The following is a 5,749-nucleotide window of genomic DNA, read 5'->3' on the forward strand; positions in this document are numbered from 1 at the left end:
CAGCAGGTTGTCTTATAATTAATTATTTTTATGAATTTATAAAACTGCTAAATATTTTCAAACATCGAAAATGATTTTTTTCCATGTGTATCAATAATGCTCTTCGATTGAACTTATGTTTTCTGTTAACTGAAGTTTATTTCACCATAAACTGTTGTGTTTATTTCATAATCTCTGATAATGTGAAAAAAATCATATAGACAAAATATTTACTTGTCGCTCTTTGTACCTATGGTGTTTGGGGTTGGGTGTAATGAAACTTAAATAACGTTTTTAATTCACGCTAAAAATCTTCAAAATTTGGATAAAAGTCCCATAGTGTACCATGATAATAACTATGTTGTAGGTGAAAGCTTTTATTAAAGTGTGTATTACTAATACCTTAATTCAGTTTAAATAATTATGGCCTTTAAGGACTTTTGTTTTCATATAGATTTCCTGTTTTATTGAGCTTTGTCAATTGTTGTTTTGTATTATAACTTAAAAAAATCGTCTCATTTGTCAAATTGAATTGTTACATATTTTATTTAAGTGAAAAAAACACACATGGATGCGGTTCGATGCACCGTAATAGGCTTGTTGGCCTTGACATTCCTTGTTTTTCAACATATAACAAATGCATAAACTATTAAACGGCGCCCTTTGATGCTTTGCATCAATGGTCTTTCTTGTACACTACTATTATGTGCCAATAACCTGCAATTAGCTGCGGCTTTTCCCCCCGGCAGTAGTCCTGCAATCTGAATCCAGGATATGCAGCTCTGAATCCAATATTTCAGAAGATGTTAGTCAACTCTGTAGTACTTGTTTGTGTGTAAATTATGCAAAAGAGTGAGTTTATGGCAATTCACTTATAAATAAACAACTTATAGACAATGATGAAGTGCTGTACTCTCACATTTATGCCAAATCTAGCCTGGAAAAAAAGATACTTAAAGTATGTTTTTAAAAAATTAGGCATAATAATGCTGTCTGTACATTTTCTACATCATGTAGCCACCTCACATATGAAAACACTAGCACGTGTCATGAATCTTTCAGTTTTGGTGGGGTTTTTGCCATTTCCTTTGTTGCGCCATTTGTCCCGGAAGCAATCAGTATGGCATATAGTGGTGTTTAGACTGTCTATCAACACATGCTCACTAACCTTTTTTGTTAAACTGAACAGTTTTGTTACCTATGAATATAAGTGGAACAGAAAAGCATAAATTTGACAATGTCAAGCATTTCAGTTTGGTTGTATGTCATTTTTTGATATAAAACACTAAGCCGATAAAGTTGAAAAATCTTATTTTGCTTGGAAAAAATCTTTTAGAGTAGGGAGGCCAATTTTGTGGTGAAGTTTTATAGACACCATTCAAAGTTTCAATGAAAGTTTTACTTGGTTAGATTATTCCAATGCATAAGGAAATAATGGTTCTTTAAAGGTTTGCGGCTTTTGATGGAAATGGAGATCCAGATGTGAATACAGAAAAAAGAGAGCTTGTGTTCAAGTATCATTTTTTATTAAAGGTTAATGAAAGAAAAGAAACGGGTGGCCTTTTTGCGTAGAGCTTAGCATAATTTGACACTGTATCGCAAAAAATGAGTTTTCAGTGTAAAAATTGGAAAATAATTGCTGTGGAACTATGTGAATTGGTTGTTTGTAGCCTTATTCCGTCTTGACCTCTGGGTCAGTACTGAACTTTGTGAGACAACGCATTGGTCAACCATACGTTTTCTTGTGATTCAATTTTGTGTCTTGGATTGTTCTACAGCAGCCAGTTACTTGTTTTTCAATTGGGACTGTTTAAAAGTGAAAAACCAGGTTAGTGTCTATATGAAACATATTGTGACGATAACTGGTCTCAGGCCATAAGCCAACCGCATTCAACCGTGTCGAGTCATCGCGGTTCGCGGCGTTGCGAAGTGTAAATTTACGGTAATTAAGGTACCTGTCAACTCTCTTAAGGCTTTTTTTTATTCCCGTCCTATACATATTATTCTAGTCCGTTTTATTTAACTCATACAAACTCGACCCGTAATCTACAAATGTTGGTTCGTACTCAAAATGTACATTGATCCCTGAACATTATGCTTTGCATCTACAAAAAATATTGAGTCGCTATTGTCACCTTGTTCCAAAAAAATAATTTCGAATGCCCTCGTTAAACTTCTGTTATTATGAATAAATTCTTTATCGAGACAATTTATTTATTAAAAATACTTTAAAAAATTCAATATACCGGCGACATAATTATCAAGTTTCGGGGATGAGATTGTTTACCCTCGCAATCGAGTGAAATCAATTCTGCGACCACGGCTCAATTTACATGTTTTCTTTTGTATCACTTAACATATCTGAATATCGCGGTAAACCGCATCGCGGCGATATGCCGCGTGCATGTTATCGGAAGTCGTACGCAATAGCAGCATATAAATGCGGCGATGACACGTTCCGCCGTGTTGCTACCGCGGATTATGTCGCCGCGATTTTGACGCAATCTCCATTGCGGTGGCACGGCGTGGTTTGTAGTGTACGTTTTGACCTTTATTTCTTACCCCAAACCTTTAGGCGTTCCAAAGGCCTCTTCACGCCGATTTACAAAACAATCTATCGGTCCAACTTTTTTATTTTAAATTCAAAACAACATCACTTAAACGTAAAGGACAGATCATTTCCTTATTACTGGACCAATTGCAGTCAGGCTCTGTGTAAACATGTCCAAGACGTTCTATTAATTCATGAATTTAATTACTTTTGAGTTACCGAAATATTCATGGTTTGTCTTTGAATCGCCCATGTACCTTATTGATCGAGCAAAGTAAGGATTACCTCAATAAAAAGACGAGCTGATCTTTTAAATTATCAAATGCGGTTTTACGCTCCCGTATATGTGATTTGATCAAATTAGTTCATATCATACTAGTAGTAACTATGTCAGCAATATGTCCGTCGGGCATTTGCTCTTGTGCTGCTACGCTTAACGACAAAGTCCACTAACACGTCCTATATACTCTAAAGTCAATTAACAAATTTGAACACGGAATGCCACTGAATTCCTTGTACCCCATTTGGATATAGGAATAGAAAAATGAACAGGTGTTTATGAGTAAGTGTACAGCCAGCTGCTCGTGCTGAGGTGTATATTGGGCAGGGACACTCCTGATATTAACAGGGATAGTATGTTGGCTGCTGTTTGGCGCTATTTCCATTGTATTGTTATTATTTTCAGGAGCACTACCAGTAGACAATTCTATGAAGGTTTCTGGGTTAAAATTCGTATTTAACCAGTTTTTACATCTGCTGTCAATACTATATTTGTGACCAGACGAATGTCTTGTTTGTTTTGTCAACTGTCCATTGACTTTTCAAAAGGGGAAGTTAACCTTTCTTTTCTGGTTGCAGTTCTCCGTTATTATGTTAAACTGTGTATTATGATACTTTTAATATAGCCGTTTTGACTTGATCCTTCGGCATGTTGTCAGGGGAGATGTGCGTTTATTATGTTTATGTCAATAAATATGTCTGACCCAAGAAGAATGAGTTTGAATGCATAAGCATGGAATATTACATTTAGAAATGCTATTATTTAAATGCCGAAAAAAGTAAAGTATGTTGTTTCGATGTCCTGGATTCTTACACCGCTTTTTATGTTTACATGATCATTGTGAACAAGGAAGTAAACAAGAATGACCTGAATGCTATTACAATGGAGTCATAATTGAATTGTATTAAATCTGCATAGTTTGTGTTTAGCCTTTCAATTGAATATTAAGAAAAAGGTAATTCCAAGTTTAGAAATCGGATACATATTTGGGTGAGTACAATGCTGGCAATCAGACTACCCATTTTGTTTTTGTAACAATAGACCGAAATTTAATGGAGGGAGGCATATGAAAGGCAGAAAACGATTCGTTACAAATAATAAGCTACCAAAGTCTATAACAAATGTCTCAACACTCGGAGAACTATATCGATTGAGTTTATCTTCATTTTTTTAATTAATATTCAGATAAGTTAAACAAAGATTATGATGACTTGTTTTAAAACAATACACATGGAGTTCAACACAGCGGTGCATATATCGCAGACTTCGTGGGAAATCGTTATAGATTTAAGACAAAACTGCCCGCGTCCACTGGCTTACATTATTGTTTTCCAATCACAGGTGTGAAATTGAATTGATTAATTTTATCATCATTCAAAGAGTTTTATATTCTAAAACAAGGACGATGCCGCGTTTAAAAGTGGAGTTACGGTCCGTTGTTTGGTTATATCAAAAATATTTCATCGTCCGTGATTGATACAGCCATATCACCTATGACCTACGGGTTTAACATGAACAACATAAAGATCTCGATTAAAAAGGTATTTCAGACACATTTGATTTCCGCGTTTTTCTCTCCAACTTAACAGCTAAACAAATATGAACTGTGTAAGGGGAAATAACCGTCACAGGGCTTTGTTTTGTCTTGCAGATGCATGCTGGCACTTGTTATACAAAAATACTGCAAGGTAGGAAACAAATTTGATTAACATTCCTGTTCGAATATCCCTCCTCCTCCCTCACTTATTATATATGTTATCCAGTTTCCCATTTGCAGAGAGTAAAAGGGCATTGTAGTTCACTGTAAGCAAGAGTTAAATATATTATTATATATTATAAGCGATTTTTCCCTAATGAAAATATCCCTCATCTACGTGGGATTCTTGTTATATGGTTTGCATAATTTTGGTTGTAGAATTAACTCGAAAAAGGCAGAAATAAAGAACTATGTGGAAAAAGATGCATGCGATGTTTGGAAGGCAAAGAAGCTAATTTCCAAAAACGACTTCGTGTAGAAAATCACAAGAGATCAGTCAACATGTAGGACAGCAAACATAAACAATAATGTGTTTCAAACATTAAGTCATAAAGTGCCTGTGTTGCAGAACAAACGTATCTTCCACTATTAGTCCGTGACTTCTACTCTTCTTTAAATATGGCAACTGCTTCGTTTGCATCAGTTGCATGTTGCAAAGAAGAAGAAAACTTCACAAGGATGCAAATGACCATAAAAAAGGTTTGCCACAAAGTCCTGAGAGAATATTTGGTAAAGAAGGTCTATAACATTGCTCCTAGTGTAAGCATTGACCATTTTCTAGCAACCAACAGAACATGTTTAACCAGAGGACGTTATGGAAGGCTCTATGAGAAACGCTATTTTCCATTGGATGCCAACAACCAGCCAATTCCTACAAACCTTCAAGATTGGGATATACAAATGCTTCATTTACCTTGAACAATTGCTGCAATTTGTCACAAGCTGAAACAGATGACATCGACTTCATTAAAGATAAAAGAAATTATCTTTGCCATCTAGGAAAACCTGAATGTGGCAGAATCATTTGTACACAGCGGTTAGATCTGCTTAAGTTTGGACCTTTAACGGATGTTTAGCCTTCTTAGGGAACTCCAAGTTCGAAGAAGAAATAAAAGAAGATTTGGAACAGTCGACAATCGATTGCCAGAAGCATTTTGGTAGACTTTTATAACAAAGCTAGTCACAGGGAAAACGTGAACGTTAGAAAATTTGATATTGTGCAACAGGAATTTAACAATATCGTTCAGGTATGTTGTGAAACAGATATTTGGGACGAAGATTTTCTATATAGTGCGTATTCAATGGTAAACGTTTACATAAGCTTGTAAAGTTATCATCCAAAACTGTACACTGTTTTTTAAAAAGTTAATACACTGGACTACAATAAACTGTTTTTGTTAAC

General features: G+C 35.2%; 1 long non-coding RNA gene across 1 annotated transcript; it reads left to right on the forward strand.

Moving 5' to 3' along the window:
• The first annotated feature begins 3,462 nt into the window (after positions 1 to 3,462).
• Positions 3,463 to 5,234, forward strand: LOC128221128 (uncharacterized). Its single transcript, XR_008258898.1, has 3 exons — positions 3,463 to 3,800; positions 4,462 to 4,498; positions 4,726 to 5,234. It is a non-coding gene; the product is annotated as an uncharacterized LOC128221128 (long non-coding RNA).
• The last annotated feature ends 515 nt before the right edge of the window (positions 5,235 to 5,749 follow it).

This window comes from Mya arenaria, chromosome 16, assembly GCF_026914265.1.
Source record: "Mya arenaria isolate MELC-2E11 chromosome 16, ASM2691426v1".
Lineage (NCBI taxonomy): Eukaryota > Metazoa > Mollusca > Bivalvia > Myida > Myidae > Mya > Mya arenaria.